This window comes from Lampetra fluviatilis, chromosome 46 (assembly GCF_964198595.1).
Source record: "Lampetra fluviatilis chromosome 46, kcLamFluv1.1, whole genome shotgun sequence".
Classification (NCBI taxonomy): domain Eukaryota; kingdom Metazoa; phylum Chordata; class Hyperoartia; order Petromyzontiformes; family Petromyzontidae; genus Lampetra; species Lampetra fluviatilis.
In genome coordinates, this window is record NC_136320.1 from 3,841,591 (window position 1) to 3,860,390 (window position 18,800).

Genomic DNA, 18,800 nt, shown 5'->3' on the forward strand with positions numbered 1-18,800 from the left:
GCGATTGCAAATGATAGCCCAATGAAGTGGCTTATCGCGTGGAAATTTATAGCGGCTAAATTACTCTCTGAACGCGTGATGTAGATTCTAAAATGTAGGGGGCAAAACCGGAGGACCCGGAGAAAAATCCACTCGACCACGGGAAGAGAGATACACAGGAAGGGGGGAAGGCTGCTTGTAGTGGACCTACATGGGTAACACGTGTACATCCACACAATAATAATTATCATGCCGGCTAATCACATCGATAAAGGTCAATGTAAAAATGTGTATCGGTTTAAACAACAATTGGGGGTAGTATTTACCTTCAATAAGGGCTCTGAAGCAGCATTTAAAATTACACATTCCTGTGGCAGGGATCGGTCCATCCACTGGCCTATCACTGTTGGTGGCTGTGAAGGCCGCATGTAATATAATATAAATGCGATGGTCAATTCCCGATTGCTTAAGGTTGGAGCGTGCTGCTTTAAGGCATTGCAACATTAAATAGTAATACGTCTGTGTGGCCAGCTCTTGCAAAGCCCACGTGCTCATCTGTCTCCGGGCAGAAATAAAAAAAACCCAGAGAATATGTAATTATTGCTCACGACTCCAGCTTTTATATAAAACTCACGACTCACAGATTTGGCAGGCGGGGGAAGGTTGTTTTTTTTTGCCCAGGCACAACGCCCACTCAAGCGGCCCGAATCACGACAAAACACAATTGGGCGAGAGAACAACACGGCAAATGCAAATAATGAAATAAAAGCCGATCGCCATTGACTAAATAAGGCAAATGGGAGGGAGAGGATTGAGGCCACGGGCAGTCACGACGCCACAATCCACTCACGGGGAACAATCGAGAGAGACATCAAAGGAGAGCCATAGTCACGACTCTCTCTCCTCGCTGTGTCATCACCCCCCCACTCGCTCGGGAGACCCCACCCCCCGCCACAACCCTCCTCCTCACCGCTGCCGCTCGGAGGGGAGAGACCCGCTCCCCCTATGCCCCATTCCCGCTGAGCCATGTCGATCAGCCGATTTCGCTGCTGCAAACATTGTCTTCGCGGGCAGCGGCGATAGACGATCGATTGCGAGAGTATTTTTTGCCAAGGTGTACGGAAGGATTTATTGGTTTTATTTTTTGAAAAGTTTTGCCGGCTGGCTGGTTGTCTGGCTGGCTGGACAACGGACAGTCACGTCCAAAGGATGTGTTTACCGATAAGCAATCATGCGTTTTATTTATTTTAATCCTGACCTTAACAAATTGAGCACAAAGGAAAACATACAGCTACCTAAAATCTTACGTAAGGAACTTGCAAAATATGTTTTACGTAACGTATGTGTATAATATTATTTTTACTATTAAAACACGTTTTCACAATGTAACGTTAAAATGAATAACCTTCATTTTCACCGATACACACTCACAAAGAAGCCACCTCTTTTTTACGAGCAAAAAAATTGCTACTTCCGGTGACTGTTATCTTGGTAAATGCTGTTGTTGCTTAGCACCTACATGGAAAACTAATTTCTTTAGAACAGTTTTTTTATGTTTAGTTTGATTTGCTTACAGTGCAAAGAGAGTTCAAAATACCTATGTAGTGACATAAAAGGTCTCACTATAGTGTAGCGACAGTACCGAGTGAAGAGTGGTACTGTATGTGGAGCCTCTCTCTAGCACCAGAGTATGCCATGGAAGGCCTCTCTAGGCGGCATCGCGCTGGTGACGGTGAGAGAGAGGGCGTGCGAGGGCATGGTACTCTGGGTGAACCCGAGAGGGCACGTGACCGGACGAGGTGGAAAGGGGGCCCCCAAAAGGCAGTGAGAGGGACACGTGATGTGGGACCAGAGTCCTCGAGAAGGATCAAGAAGGATCGGGAATGGGGCGTGGCCAGGGATGGAGCCCGGCCTAGCCGGGTCCGAGAAAAGCCGGTGCGGGGAGGCAGGAGGGTGCTGTCCTTGGGAATGGAATCTGCCGGCCAAGTCTTCAGTCTTCAACCTTCGGGCTTCGCACAAGACACCGGGAGCCAGGCAGTGTGTTAGCTGACCTGGTCGATTATATAGTATTCCGGGAAGTGGTTATGTAGTTAACCGTGGTGGTCACCACCCTATATCGTTATCCCGTGAGTGGTTATGTAGTTACCCCGTTGGGTCCGGAATAAACGTGTTGCCTCCAGGTTCAAGTGTGCGCCTCAGTTGAACCCACGAGACCTATGTACATACCTACTAGATAAAGCCGCAATTGCGCAAGACTATTAATTTGTACAAGGTGGGGCTGGCGAGTCGAGCATCAGTTGATAGCCTCCTCCGTGTGCAACAATGACGACACTGTGCCAGGTACCCATTCATGGCTGGGTCATCCTTGGGGAGGTTAGGTAAACCCAGGTGCAGATACCAATCGTGGCTCGTGCTGCGATCCGTGGCCAATTCGCATTCATCATCGGAGCGCAATGTGCCCACACGCATTTTCCAATGTCAAGGCCAAGAGGCTCCAACTCAAAACAACAAGACAACGATGATGGCAGCTCCTCTCTGCAGCTCGCCATCTGCTCATGCCATGACACCTCCCCACTGTTGAAGTTTTCCATGAAAAGGTAACTTTTTTTTTAAGCAAACCCACCATAAGCCTAGCCGGGTCCCCATCAGGATGTGAACTAGCAAAACCTTCCAACGGAGATGGACGCTCGTTCTGGATGGATGGGTACCAACTTGCATCGCAGTATGTCAAAATGTAAAGGGGACTAAAAACACTTCCTTGTGGAAGCGGGCAAAACGATTTCCTTTCTCCATTAACAACCATCCCCAAACGCACGCCTACAGCCGTCGCCCACACAAAGCCGCATAACCCATTTTCACACAGCTTATATATATAAATATATGAGTATTATAAATGTTGGGGGAATGGTGGTGCATTGGTTCGTACTCCGTGCTATGAATTTTATTTGCAGCCACAGCTAACATCAAGCTCAGTATAAGTATGTTTTTGTTTTACCAGGTAAAGCCCACTGGTCACAAATGATAGCTCAACAAAGTGGCTTATCGCGTGGACATTTATAGCAGCCAAATACTCTACAACGCATGTTTATAAATGTGGAGGGAAAAACCGGAAGACCCGGAGAAAAATCCATGCGACCATGAGGAGACACGCAAACTCAAAATATACAAACATCGTCAGGGTCGGGATCGAACCCACGAGCTCCTGTAGACCAGGCGAGGTAGTTAACATCACAAGCGGCGAGTGATAATCCAAACTGGTCCTCACAGCCCCTCCCCCACTCCCTGCCGACCACAAACCCTGACCAGTTTGGTGAAGTATCATAACTTCCCCACCCCCATGACCAAAGCATATTCACAAAGTGCAATTTTAATCAGACACCACACACGAGCGGATGCAAATCCATCACGCAATGCAGCGTTTTGATCGTTCCACGCACTTCCCCAAAATCTTCTGACAAACGAGTCCCCATGAAAACAAACGGAACTTATTTGCATGCGACTGGGAAAATTAGAGATACAAGAAGCCAGGGGAAGACAGTGACTTAAGTTACATAAGCAATTTGAACAAATGGGATGCAGCTGGTAGTGTCTAATTCACAGTTCTTGAATAAATATCACGGACGGAGCTAAATGGACGTGGCACAGACAAAGAATGCGGGCACTCGTGTTTGGTTCTGCGGCTTTTCTGTGGCTAGCGACGCTGTCCGAGGACTGCAATTAAATTATGATTTTCTATCGATTGTCTCTGACGGCACAGTGTGGAAAAAAAATAAGATACTGGATGCTGGAGAATATGATGCAAACCAATTTTCCAAGTGTCTAAATTAACACAAACAAAACATTTACGGAGCTTCTATGCGTAAAATAAATAAGCAAATAATTAAGACAGCTTTGAGAATTAAATTAATTAATTTGTAATTAAAGGGTCCTCCCGTAATTAACGCACCCATTTTCATCACGGTGGTGATTAGCCACTAATCATTTTTGTGCGAATATTAATTAATATATTTATTTTGTGTTAGCCTGCTGCTGTCTGGAGAAAAATATCAACACAACTGCACTGCATGCGAAACCTGACCAATTAAGGCAATTAAACCTGGACCAACAAACCGGAAGGGCAGAGTGCAAAGGTCAACATGTCAGGAGTGCAAAGGTCAGAGTTTCAAAGCACGGGTGACCAAGGGCCAGCCTCATCTCTGCATTAACTTTTTTTTTTACATCGCTTCCAGAGCAGTGTGGACGTAAATAGACAACATTTGGGGATGTTTAGCGTCGAGTTATCGTGTGATTCCGGCCGTTAATGGCGAATGCTCTGCAAGCTGCATGGGATGATGGCACGAAGAACAACGCACAGGCGAGACTCCTAACCTGCTGGGTATATTGCAGTAAAGCAAGTGGATTGATTATGGAAATGAATTTACTTACGGTTATTCCAAAGTATTTCGAGGCTTTTTTTAAGTGTAATTCTTGGGTTACTCGCAAACACATTTTTTTTTTTATATCTGAGAATAAACTCTGCAAGCGTGTCAAGCAGAGCGCACAGTCCTACAACTCACTGCAGCTTTCCTTCAACAATTCAAACAAATTATATTTTCATTAAGCGCTTTCTCCAAAAAAATATACACATTATTTCTCACCACTTTCGTTGTTGTTGTACTAATTGTACCTTAATTCCAAGGCTATATGAATGTTGGATCTGGTCATTGATGTAATAAGAGCCAGTCGAGAAAACCCCGTTAGCACAGGTCGCAAAAAGGGTTTACAAAGTGCTGCCACGGATTTCTACCGTCCCCTTTCATCACCGCTAAAAAAAATATAACAAGGGCTGCTTGTGAGGCCCATCTCACTTGACAGCAAATCACACGACCTCACGGCGGAGAAGAAAAATAGCCAATCACCCCCGAGGATACTGATCACATGCCTTTACGATTACAGTTTAATTATTGTTATTGTGGCTAGGGAAATGGCTCAGCTGGTGAACAGCAGTAGAGCTCACAGTCTCAGCTCTAATCCCGAGTTCAAATCTCGGCCAAGTTTCACCATCCACAGCCCCGTCGCCACTGCAACCATCGGCGTTCCTCCGCAACAACCGCGCGAGGAACTCCGGTTGAGGCTGCGCCAACTTGGTTCTTGAGACGTCGAAAGTGGTTGTGAGGTACTGGGCCCCGTCATAGGAATGGTGACAATACAGTCACAGTATAACTCGTTTGGTAACAGTCTCATGAAGACAGAGGGGCAGTTCGTTGACTATTCCCACCATAATCGTGAAGGCATGGTCCGATTGTTTATGCATTCCTCAGTTTATATTTGAAAACGTGATATTTTTTTTCTCCCTACAGTGCACAATTGATTTTCTTTAAACCACCCCACACACACACAGTCTGCATACTGAATTGTATATGGCCAGGGAAGTGCTACGTACTTTAAGTGAACGTCAAAGTACTTGTAAGAAGTCAACAGTCGTCATCCTACTGAATGGCCATTCCCTGTCATGGAAATGTGGAATTTCCACAATGACTCTTAGACACCCAATTGGAAGTGAGAACCCTCCCCGCCCACACTCATTTGATGAGCATGTTGTTTTATTAGTCTATCGTAATGCAGATGAACCACACGCAATGATGTACAAAAAAAGAAATTTGTCAATGAAACCGTGTGGCCTTAAAAGGAAACGTGATATTTCAGACAGGAGCCCTTCTTCATAGCACATATGGATAATAATAGTTGCAGATTGCTCTCGACACCACGGGGTCTGATAAAAAATATAACAATTCTGATTAACAGTTTTTTTAATTGACATTAGCATAGTTACACTATTAGTAGCTATTGAGTAACAGATACACCCTTCAGTGATCAAAAAGTAGGACTTAAAAAAATTAATGTGTATTTAAATTTAAAAAAATATATAAGATGTTGTTGGCTCATTGCATTATGGGATTAACTGTCGTCGTGAGGTCAATGCAAAATCCATTTAGTGATTTTATTAATAAGCCCAATTTTCACACAGTAACATGTTCAACAACAGCACAGGAGTATCCAACCTACAATCCAAAATGGTCATAGAACCACACCACGGACGAAGCAAGGCCAGCGGTAAAGACTGTCGTAGATTTATATTTGTGCTTCAGCAGGTGTTTAAAATATGTATCCAATGCCCTGTAACTTGCCGTTGCTGCCGACGGTATTGGGCTGCGGTCGTCCTAGTAACAGAGCTGCTTAGCTCAATGGGGCCTTACCGGCTGAAATAATGAATCCCGAGTCTGAGCATCCACCATCCCAGCCACTAAAATGCCATCCACAAGCAGTGAATGAGATCGGCACAGTCAAGGTGACCACTTAACAAATATTCCCTTCACCCTGGGGGCCACCACACTCCAGGAATAAAACACCTGCAAGGATTAATGTGTACCGAGTGCACATTGCACGGCACTAAACCTCAGTCATTATGTTTATGCAGGCGGAGGGAGAAGTGGTTAGTGCTTCCAGGTTGGTAGTGGTTTGCACCCTGGACTTTCAACGCAAGGTTCGAGTCCCAAGCAAGGCAGATTTAAAGTTTTGGGCAAATTACTTCGCCCGTTCACAGGCATTGTAACCGCAATGCCCCGTGTGTCCGGCATCGTGCATGCAGGGATTGATTGATTGCAAACAGCTCTTCGCACAGATATGTAACACAGGGCTGGCTGTGGGTATAATAATTCGAATTAGTTAAAACCAAAAATGCAAATGTTTACTTCAGATGCAAAATTTGCTAAAATTATATTTGGAAATGTTTGGCTAGGCAAAAAAACAACCGTGCATTAATTTGACTAAATGAAGGTAATCTCAATGGACGACTGTTCAACTTGCGCAACTGCATTGCGTGATTACGCGCTTCCACATGGCACTGCGGTATTTGCACATCGCAACTCGCTGTAGGCATGTTTTGTTTTAATGCCATGCGGTTCACATAAACACACCGCCGCCTTTCAGCATGGTACCGCATAGGAGATGAACTCCTCCAAGCACGCGATGAACAACCGTGCAGCTGTACGCGCTTTACATGACTGACAAAAATAACACATTTTAGTTTTCCCCCAATTGTCACGTCTCAGATTATTTTCGATCGATGTTTTTATTTTGTTTACCAAGTGCCAACTTTGCAACGAATTTCAGCAAAGGCTGCTTTTATTTTACTTTACGACGTGAAGTTGTAAACTCCCCTCTTTGATTGGCCGCTCGGAGATCATGTGTGAGTCACAGAGCAGGTCAGAGGTGGAATCCCGGTGGTGAAACAATATGGTGGTGGCGACGCTTCACGGTGACAGCTTGGCAATGATAATGGCGGCTCAAAGGCCAGGTGTGTCATGTGGCTATTAATGTCAGGTTTTGGGAAATGGGCAAGCCACTTACCCAGGTAAAGGTCTGTCGGTTTAAATTAAAACGTTAATTTGGATTCGCCAATGCTGTGAAGCCGGAGATGGTGAAAGATTATACTGTGGCTAATTTAAAAATTTGAAAACGTATTTCAAGAGCTCCAAAGAAAATGTGGTCCAGTTAATTTAATTTATTTTAAATGTCAAAATAACTGTAAGTCTATATTTACATCAGTGAACGAGTGCTCTCGTGTGTGCTTAAGGAGCTGCAGAATAAAAAAATATTCCCGTAAAATACTGCGGTGGAATATTTTTCATCATCCGCAGCTTTTGTCATCGTTTTACATTTACAAATTCAAATGCCTGCGCGTTTAATACCTGAACATGGCAATACTACGATGAAAACCTCAACACATTTCGTCAATACGACGTTTTGGCCAACGGTGCTTCTTCAGAGCATGTAAATGGCACAACGGATCTACGAAAGGGGAATCATTTTTATTTTATTTACAACCTACAGCTGACACACAATGACATGCATGTCATGCCAAAACCACCACCACCAACACATTTCTGGCATTTCCACAGATTTCTATTCCCACCTGGAGCCAGTTCTTTGCTTTACCGCGTGGGTGGCGAGGTGTGTGCGCTCGGGATGAGAATGATGCACACACTGCACTATCGCCGGAGTCCACCCACACGGGCAAAAATAGCACCGGTACACCGCGTTCCAAAGGACACAAAGCATTTCAATTCGATCTATTCGTGTGCCGCGGAGGGCTAAATTTACCGAGGAGGGTGAAAAAAAGAAAGAGACGAAAAAAATAAGCGCTTGTGAAATAAAGGCCTCCCATTCTCAAAAGAATTGAGCGCAGCTGATGAAATGTATTTTTAGACGGGAGGCATCCGGAGCTGGAATGCGCGTGCACGAGCCCTCGCCGGAGCGGACGGGCGAGCGTGTGTACATTTTTTTGTTTGTTGTTTTTCGCGGATCCATATTAACGGATGCCCGTAAGCATCCGAGGCCAAATTGAATCTTCCCACGTACGGACGCCCACGCGGCGTGCGCGCTCCTTCGCGCCGATATTGCCTCGGTGTTTGGCACGTGGGCGAGGCGGAGACCTTTGCGAGACAAGAGCGTTTTTCTGCAGGGGCCCCCGAAAACGGGACTAGGCAAAAAAAAGGAACAAAGGTTTCCACGGCTACGGAGCCTTCCGTAGAGATGGTGTTCTCTCCATGCTGCCGCAGGGGCGGTGGAAATAAGAAGTACAGATTTATCCTGCAAACACTAAAAATAGTCGAGGCTAAAACCACGACAAATAATAAGATAGAGAGCAGTCGGTAATTATTTTCAGAAATGTCGCTAATGACACGTGAAGCGCCTTCAGAATGTGAATCCTTGACATTTTAAGTGCTGTTTAAAAAAATAAACCCCATCTATTTTCACTACATCCCAGGTCAAGAAAATAGTTTACAAATAATGATGATGACGACGATGATCATCACTCTGCAATTAATCAAGAAAGAGAGAGAGCAAATTATTTAAAACGGATCACGTAAATGCCAGCGTCCAAAGAGTGAACAATAATAACCACATTTGCACGGCAGCAGAGCATGGGGTCAGAAACAAAGCAAGCCAACATATTCCCTCTGGAAGCAAATGACGCTTCTTACTGCCTTAATTTTTAAACAGGTAACATATATAAATATATAACCCTCGTTTAATATATAACAGTGAAACACCGCCAGAAATGTTGTTATGAAGAATAGCCACAAAAGAAATCAGAAAAAGGCTCCATGCAATTTTTTTTTTGTAAATACTGGGGGTAAATCTCATTTGCCAGATTGCTATTACAAAGCCAATGTGCCTCGATTGTCTACAGCGGTTTAAATTGGGCCGTATCACGCTCTGTAATGAGGGCGTATGCCGAAAAGCCATGGACTGCAGCTGCGTGCAGGACAGCAGGCAATGACGCCCGCACACAGAGAGGGCTTTTATCAAGCTGTGGATTGAAAATGGCTGCGGCTGCTGCTGCTGCTGATAAAGCATTAGCATATGAACGCGACAGTTTTCGGGGGGGGACAGTGCGTATGGTGACATTAGGGAGGACTATTTAATGGCACGACGAGAGGCGCTGTGGTGATTTCGATTGGCCTCATTTGAGAGGATGGCAAGGCGAGGCAACTGTGGCATGAATACTGATCAGACGTGGCTGCCATTTGTCTTTTATCCTCCCCCCTCTTCTCCTCTTGTCCCGGCAGGGCCATTCTCACGACTACCTTCCCCGGAGCACTCACGACCTGTCCACGCTCCCCCTCCCCCACCACGACGACCGGCACAACCACACCCTCTCTTGATAACCTTCCTCCACCGTACCTCCACGTGGTGAGTTTATCGAGATTGGAGCGGTTCCCGATGTTTGTGGGAGTTGGGTGATGATACATTTTTTAGGGGTGCCTTTGGGGTTCGCGTGCAAAACCGTCAATGCACAACCACCCGCTACCCTCTCATGCCGCACCCTCCGCCCCATCCCCTACACCCTCTCAATCGCTCACAACAAATGGGTTCAGCGTTTGGGGCTGCCAACGTGACTGGGTGGTGTGCCTTGGATGCAAAAAGCCATGGCACCGTGTCAATAGCGACGGATGCCAATCCTGGGGCCCGAGACCAATATCTACACAGGTTCTCATCATCAGCCATGATCTATACACCTCCAAATTAAGGCCTCCGCCATCTCCCATGCTCCCACAATACAACAACAGCTGCCATTCACCACCAAGTGGCGGTGACGTCACCACAGCGCCAGGCCAGGTGCACTTTGAGGCCATGAATATCTATTTCAAAAATTGTGGGGGGGTAGTTGCGTATTTCGGAATTATTAGGGCTCCAATGTCTAAGTTTGAATCCTTGGCTGAGAAATCACTTGTATCACGCTGCAGAAAATCCACAGTGGTGGTGGTGATGATGATCTAATGGAACGGGGAGGGTGAGCAACACATTGGAAATGTGGAATTTCCACCAGCTGCTCCAGGTCGCCAGAGACAGTGAACGCCACCCAACGCTCTGGTGGTCGACTCGGGAGATACCGACTTGTTTTTGTTACCCCGTTGATATCTCGTTCATTCCAGACCGGAGGGCGTCCGTAAATAAAAAAATAGTGGGGGGGTTGTGGCTTCGACCGCAAACACCACAAGCTCGGTGCTGCCTTCGCGAAAACCTCCCTGCGCTCCCCCGGGGAAGCCCTGTGGAGCCTACAGCGTGGAGCCTAGCGAAACTGCTTGTGGTCCCTGGCAGAATCCCCCAACCCCCACCCAACCCCTCGTTGTGGGCCGTATCTTAAATCAAGCCGGACCGGCTGAGTGATGAAGGGAACGGTTGAAAAGAACGCCTCTCTCGTGTCATTTATAACAACTGATATTAATTTATGATAATGCGAAACCCTTTGTTTATCAGCAAAAACACCACGCCAGGTCTGCCTTTTGCGAAGGCGGAGAACGCTTCATCTCAAATGGGGTTTCTCAAGTAGCCAAAAGGTCTCGGGGGGGGGGGGGGGAGTCCTCTGGCAGCAGGTTCCTACACTTGCACTATAATATATACCGACACTTCCTCGAATCGCAACTGCGGTGGTTGAATTTTTCTACCGTAGAAGCAAACTGATTAACCTAGAGAAATGTGCCCGCACATGAAGAAGGTGACAGGGATGCCATACTTTTTTGCACGACCATTTCCTGGCTATCTCACAAACCCAGCCGTTTAGAAGACTCGCGCTCTATCATGATCTATGCTGGACCCACGACCTCAAGAGTAGTTGTGGTGAAGGAGACATATTGGCGTAGCTCTGTGGAGACCCTCCCAGGTAGTTCCCATTTCATCCGAGGCTCTGCTGCAGTGTGCGTGCGTACGAGTGTGTGTGCGTGCGCGGTTCAAATACACACTTACGACTGCACAACCACAACAGACTAACAGCCCTGACACCGTTGATAACAGCGCATGGGCTACAAAAGGTGATAACATCCGAGACATTACATTTTTTTTTATTACAATCCGGCTAATGGCTTGCTAGGAAGCATGCACACAAGCCCAGGGGATGCCTGAATTCTGCAACGATGAAGTAAAAAAAAGAAATGTTTTTCACTTTCATGCGAATTAGTTCAGGAAGAAACTTAAGAGACATTCGCGGCATTTCCGTGTATGCGGCACGCGACCGCACACATTTACAGTTCACCTGACGTCTAAATTGCTTTGAAACGAGTTCAGTGTGCTTCTGTTGGCCATTACAGACTTACACTTTTGCTGGTTATCCAGCACCCATTACCATCAGTCATTTTCACAAAAGGCACTGGGCAACGACAACATCAGCTCCAATGCGGGGCGTAAATCACCCCTACCACCAACCAACCAGCCCCTACGAGCACAGAGATATCCCTCGAGCAAACAAATGAGCACACGACTCGCGCGCAAGCTCCGCTCGTGGCCACGCAGCGAGTTTGTCCGCCCCACGACAATCTCAGAAGCATTCGGTTCGGATTCCCGGTCGCGTGCAACCGTCGACACGGCCTAGCGGCGGTGATGCGGCCGAGTGGTCGTGCGCGTTTTGTTGCCGCTCATCTCAAAGGTTCGCGGGTTCGAATCCAGTTGACCGGCCCGGTTAATTGCTGCGCTGCGCGTATGAACGATGACAAATACTTCGCTCACGGTGGATGTTTAAAAATCCCGCTCAACTAATTGCCCAAGAGCGGGCCACTGTGTGTCGGCGTCGGGTGCACGAAATTTGCCAAATTCGAGAAATGACGCCGCAAATTACTCAATTGGGATTGTACACGCAGCAGCCATCGTCCCCTTTCATTGGCAGACCAATGCTCCAGTTCCCCCTTGCAAACGAGACGCAACCTAGTCTCTTAAGTTTAACAGCGAGCCTGCTCGGAGCCTTTTCTAGGTCAGCTCATCCGTAAAAGAGTAACCCGTCAATGTGCAATCACGGGCTCTATGGAGACAAAGGCAGCCTGGCGTGGCGCTGGCCTTATTATTTTATCGTGCGCAGTGCCGGCCTTAATAGGTGCTTGCGAACAGCGATTGGCCCTACGGCCTACGAGGCTAAATGGGGACCTTTTATTATTGTTATCTATATATGTATAAAACACTGGGCTGTCCTGAAGCATTAGCCTAAAAAGGCTGCAGCCGAAATAAAAGAATAATGTTTGCCCGCCCTGGGAACAGCTGTGTTGGGATTGGAGCCAAAAAAGCACTTGGGTCTGTCCGGCAGGAAGGAAGGAAGGGGTAGGGATGTGGGTTGGGCTGGGGGGGGCTCTGTGGGGGGTGGGGGCGTGTGGCGACGCTGGGGGGCCTCTACTTGCGGGGCTGGCGGTAAATGGCGGATGGGCTGGTTGGCCGAAAACGACGACGCGGAATGTCGAACCGGAGAGCATGGGGCTGCAAACACAGGGAGCGGCTGTTTCTCTCTCCCTCTCTGCTCGAAGCTCAGGGCGCCAACCCCACCTCCCATCCCATCTTACACCCGCCGGCCTCTCCAATACGCAATGCTCCCCCCTCCCTCGCTCTGAGCATGGAGCAAGGTGACAGCGGTACCCCGACCGCCGCTTCGCGGACGGCAGCCAGCCTCACCGTCAACGCAAGTTTCCACGCAACCCAAAATGACTTGAGGACCACATCGTGAAGCACCGCAGTCTGCGGCTCATTCAACCGAGGCGGAGGGAGCAGCAAAACTTACACAAACTCTCCCCTGAAGCCCTCTCTCACACAGGGGCAAGTAGCACGACCTCGACATTGGCATTCAACTCCTGAATGCATTTCCAACGTAATGCCGGAACACGCAGCCATGCGCGGGAAGAGAACAGAGTAATGCCTCCACGCTCTTATCGGCGTTGGGCTACGGTGCGATGACGCATGGGAGCTGTGTGACACCATTAGTCATTGTTATCATTTCATATCAAACCATTGTTAGAATCCATAAACACCATGGATCATACACTGCAGTCTTTCGCCATTGTCTTTTAGCCACGGCAATAAAATGCCACGTACTGAGCTGTGATGACTTGTTGTTACAATTTACATTTTTTTTTATTTTTTTTCTATCTACGTGACTTTACCCAAAGAGTACAATTTACTATTCAGACAATCGGATTATTTTCCCACCAAGTGTTTCGATGCACAAAGTGGCCGGAGGCATCTCGCAAGCTGTCCACATATCCTTTCAAATTAAATCGTTTACAGGCACGCTGCTCGTGCCCGATGATTGGTGAACACGTCCCGATTGAAACTCGCCGAGTCAAATCCAGACAGATCGTGTGTGTGCGTGCGTGCATGTGTGTGTACGCCTGTGGCAGATTTAAATCAAGAGCCTCTATCCTAAATTTGAATCGGCATTCTCCACGTCATCACGTGTTTATTCATCATCAAGGGTGTGTGCGGTGTGTAATTACATCATTTGTATTTGGCCTATGTTCCGAGAAGAGGACCTTTGCCCAAAACTACATCTGTTATATACAAGTATATAAATGTAAGTCCCTGTTATTGGTGCACCGTGTTGAGTTTCTTTGTTGCACAGCAATGCGAATCGTGGTGGTTGACGCTAAATGGAGTTTGGGACACGGCTGACTTAGGCGATGCGTTTGGGTCACTCGGCAGACACTCAAGTTCATGATTGTAATGTATGTATGTTGAACTTCTTTCGCACCTTACGTCGCCAACCGTGCCAATCGGAGATTGCAAGCAAAAAGATCACTTGAAAGAAATGCCTTCGTGATCAAAATGCTCACGAGGAGTGGGTGACCCCCCCCACCGCCTCCCCCAAGCCCCCCCCCCCCAGAGCCCCCCCTGAGCAAAAAGCTACCGTATTACATTCTTGCGATTATTCAGATTCCATGGAATGCCCAACACTCCACGTGGCCAGACTAAAAGGCACGCACGGGGATTTCTCATGGCTGCAGTGGCGGACGAGACGCCAGGCTAAGCGCGGCGCGTCGGGAACCTCCCCGTGGGGAGAGAGAGAGGAAGAGCTCCTCCACGAGCGGTCTGCCTCGCTGCTGTAAACGTGCAGCGACTTGCGTGCGAGTTATTTCGGACGCGGTCTTCTGCGTGACAACTACGGTTACGGGGGGGGGATGGGGATGCAGGGCATGGAGGCGCTTTCAAGGGGTGCAGACTTGCAACGTTTCAGTTCCTAGAAAGAGCATTCTCGGTAGCCGAAAGGTTTTGCGTGGAACGCATTCCTTCGCAAAGCTTTTCCAAGCCGGGGGCTAAATTCCTCGAGGAATATTGAAGAAGAAAAAATAAAAGTTGAGATTTTGATGCGAGCGCTGTCTTTATTAAGCAAAACAAAAAAGAATGCGAGTTCGTGGATGCATTTCCAGAGCTAGAAAATCTACCGTAACTACTCAACCGCGTGCCATCTGTCGTCAATTGAAGTGGCCCACGATGGCCAACTTGTGAGAAAAATAGGCGTGCCGTCTGACATCCTATTCACAACAATTTCTCTCCCAAAATATGCAAGTATTTTTAGTCTGCTTTTAGGTTGCCAACCTACTTACTGTATTGTTACATTTTTCCATCTTAAAATAAAGCAAGACGATATCTGCGTGACCCGCTAACTCCTCGCGTGCACAGCGCTGGCTGGATTTTTACACCATGCTCGGCCAATCGGCTCGGCCAATGGCTTAGCCAATCGGCTCGGTCCTAGTGCAGCCTCCTCGTGAGCTCCATGTTTATCGTCCCAGCGCTCCGGACATTCAGCTTCCTTTGTGCGTTTTTTGAGAGCGCCATTGAGCGATGGTGGTGGTGGTGGCGAGCGGTCGTGTAGCAGTCAGCGCGCTGCGCTACAAACCCGGCGACCCGAGTTCGATTCCTGCTCACGGCCATCAACACCAATGACGATTATCTCAACAGGTCCTGGGCCTCCCCTAGGTCAACTCAGCCTCAAATGAGGACAGAGTGCTGCGTGTAAATATCGCCACTGGGAGACAAAGGTGGTTGGGCGTTATGCTGAGCACCCACCCCGTCATGTACCGTTCCGGCCTTCATAGGTGCTCGCAAACAGCACTTGCCAGTTTAACACGTAGGCTTATTATGAACAGCACTTGTCTAGACAGTCTGTTAAGGCTATACGGGGGATCTTTGTCTTCGATGGCGGTGGGAGGAAATGGCAGCCTTGGGTGAACCTGCCCACGGCTGCTAGCGATGATGTAATGACCCAAGCACGCTTTTGCTGAATGCGACCACTTCAACTTCCATGGGATTTCGATGAGGCCTCCGAGACGGTGAAAACCGCTTTGGCCCGAGATCGCCGCGAACGCGGCATGCATTTTGGGGAACCAGCCGTAAGTTTGTCCGATCTGAAACGCGGCAGCATCGTACGCTTGTTTCCACTGGTGGAGCAAGGGGTGGGAATTTCACCTTCCTATGAGACTATCAATAGAACGACCACTCTCGACTACCAGCATTTGAAGCGGTGCATATTCCCTCAACCCCAGAGGGACGATGGGCCCGAGCTGACTCCCAGTCGGGACATGAGCTCACGAGTTCACAGCCTTCTGCCACAGGAACACAAGGGCCGGACATTGTCCTGATAGCCTTGGAGTTTTCCATCGCTGTAAGAGTGATCCTTGAAGGTGGCGCGTCGACTTGACGGCGACTGCTAAAGCTGGCGGAGGAGCGGGGCAGATTGGCCTTGCAAAAGGAACGTCTTGCCTTAATGCGGTTTCAAGAACTGTAGCCATAAGGAAACTCTATATCAACTTGTGTGTGTGTGTGCCCATGCAGCATTGTAACTTATGATGACGTGGGAGTGTAGCGGTTAGCTGCGAACCCGGCGACCCGAGTTTGATTCCCCTCAAGGCGAACGCCAGTGACGATGATCCGAACCCGTCCTGGGCCTCCCCTAGGTTGACTCAGCTGCAAATGAGTAGCTAATGCGGCGGTGTATAGCTGGGGAGACAAATGCGGCCAGGCTTGGTGCTGGCCACCCACCCCCTCGTGTAACGTGCCGGCCTTCATAGGTGCTCGCTAACAGCACTTGTCCCTAGTCTGTTAAGGCTATGCGGGGGATCTTTGTCATCATAACTTGAGGTCGGTGTCACCCACGAAAAGAATGTTTTATTATGCCCAACCCTGGTGCCCACACCACAAGTATTTCTATTTGTTTCACATATAGCAGGCGTTTTCCATAAATATGTAAATCACATGCCATTTGTAAGTAAGCAGAATAAGGTAATTTTCATAAATTCCACGCAATATGAAAATCCATTTCCCCCCATTAATTATATAAATGCAAACAACAAAAAGACTTGATCTTATTCCCAAATTATTTTTTTTAAATGGTAAGTCAAATTGTTGCACTCAATAATATCCCGACGCAATCACAAGATTCGCCAGCTGACAAACATTGTCCAAACCGTTGGGTCAACAGCCCTCGGAAAGTCAGTCAGTCCCCATCATCATTATCATCACAACCAGCCACTGCTGGATGAAGGCCTCCCCCCAAGCCATCGCTACCATCAGCCACGGTCAATCCACTGCCGCATGAAGGCCACCCCAAGCCATCGCCATCTCTCGTATTCTGCGACGCAACAATCCGCCCCGCACCGGCGCAGATTCCATCAAAGCCATCAGAGAATAACTTAGCTCCATTATGGGTGAGGCTGTATATAAGGTTTATCAACATACGTGCCCCTGTTTGTGATTCGTTTTTGAGCACTATTTATTGTTCATCCTGTTGACGGTAAGCTCTGGCGTGGGTTTCCTGCAAATAATTATTTCTCTTGTTTTGTGTGCCAAAATCCCTCACTGCAATGTCCTGAAACTGCTGCCAATGCCAATAGTCTTGGGCTGTGGATGTCCTAGTAACAGAGCTGCTTAGCCTGATGGGCCTTACCAGCTGAAAGTCTGAGTCATATAATACCGTAATGATATCGACCATGGCATGGAAGACATGCAGTCTGGTCAAACTCAACCCAACATCCCTCCCTTGGCTGAGAAATTACTTGTATCACACCGATGGAAAAATACACAGCGGTGATGATCTAATCGAGGGGACCGGGCTCCACAATTTCCACCAGCGTGCTCCAGGTCGCCAAGGGGTAACGAGCACCACCCGGTGCTCTGGTGGTCGACTCGCGAGATACCGACTTGTTTTGGTTACCGCGTTTATCTCGTTCACTCCAGACCGGTGGGCGGCCGTAAATAAAAATAGTTGGCGGGGGGGGGGTTGTGGGTCAACCGCAAAAAACACCACAAGCACCGCGGTGGATTCGTGAAAACCGCCCCTGCTCTCCGCCGGGGAAGCCCCGTGGAGCCTACAGCGCTTAACGGACCCCCTAGCGAAGTATGGCCCCCCACAGAGCCCCCCCCACCCCCGCCGCTCCCCCTTGTGGGTCGTATCTTAATCGAGCAGAATCGGCTGAGGGATGAAGGGAATGGTTGGAAAGAACGCCTCTCATGTTAATCGCGCTTATGCTTCAGATTATTTACACAATCGCTGCTATTGTTCTGCTATCCCCTTGGCAAGCTGGAGCCAGCAGGAATGCTTCAATACGACTCTAAGCTCACGGCTCCGCACATTTCATTCGTGCAGGTGTGTGTGTGTGTACGTAATGGGGAGCGGTAGTGCAGTGGTTAGCACGTCGCGCTATGAACCCGGCGACTCGACTTCGATTCCCGCTCACGGCCAACACCAGTGACGGATATATCTTAACCGGTCACGGGCCTCCACTTGGTGGACTCAGCCTCAATTGAGTACCTGGTGCGATGTTTAAACATCGGCACTGGAGAGACAAAGGCGGCCGGGCGTGGTGATGGCCACCCACCCCCTCGTGTGCCGTGCCAGCCTTCATAGTTGCTCGCAAACAGCACTTGCCCCAACAGTCTGTTGAGACGTTGTCCCAGGCTGCCACTGCCCTAATCTCCCAAGCTGAGCGCAGCTTGGTCTGGGTAAACCTAATGGCGGTTGACCACCGGGGTGGGACATTAATTCGTGGATGCTCTACGATGTAGGCTTCGTATGCTGGAGCATGTCAGGATGGCACATTGTCTCGAGCAGAGTGCACCCAATGTGTGCGACTCATCGACACATGGGGTCAACTCAATACAAGCGGGGGGGGGGGGGTGGTCAACTTGGCCCTATCATCGTCATCGTCCCACCGCGATGGGTACATTAAGGGCGTTTTTGTGAGGCTCGAGTGAGGTCAGCGGTTAACGTCCAGTGGATATAATGGGTCAAGCGAAACCGATGCAATTTGGATTAAACGGCATCCAAATCCAGTGCAACCGCATCTTGAGACGCTCTCCATACACCGTGCCGCGTGCAACTTCGTGGAGATGGAAGTGTACACGGTGAATAGTGTTTCAGAGAAGAAGCAGAACAGTCGTAGGCAGTAGAGAAGAGGAAGGTCACGAGTCTGGACGTAAACAGGGATGGGAGGTCAACAGCACGGACGGCTGGTGGCAGGGAGTCACAA

General features: G+C 48.4%; 1 protein-coding gene across 1 annotated transcript in view; it reads right to left on the minus strand.

Moving 5' to 3' along the window:
* The window catches only part of LOC144947679 (midnolin-like), a 116,252-nt gene that overhangs the window by 73,782 nt on the left and 23,670 nt on the right, over positions 1–18,800 (minus strand). The window lies entirely within an intron of this gene.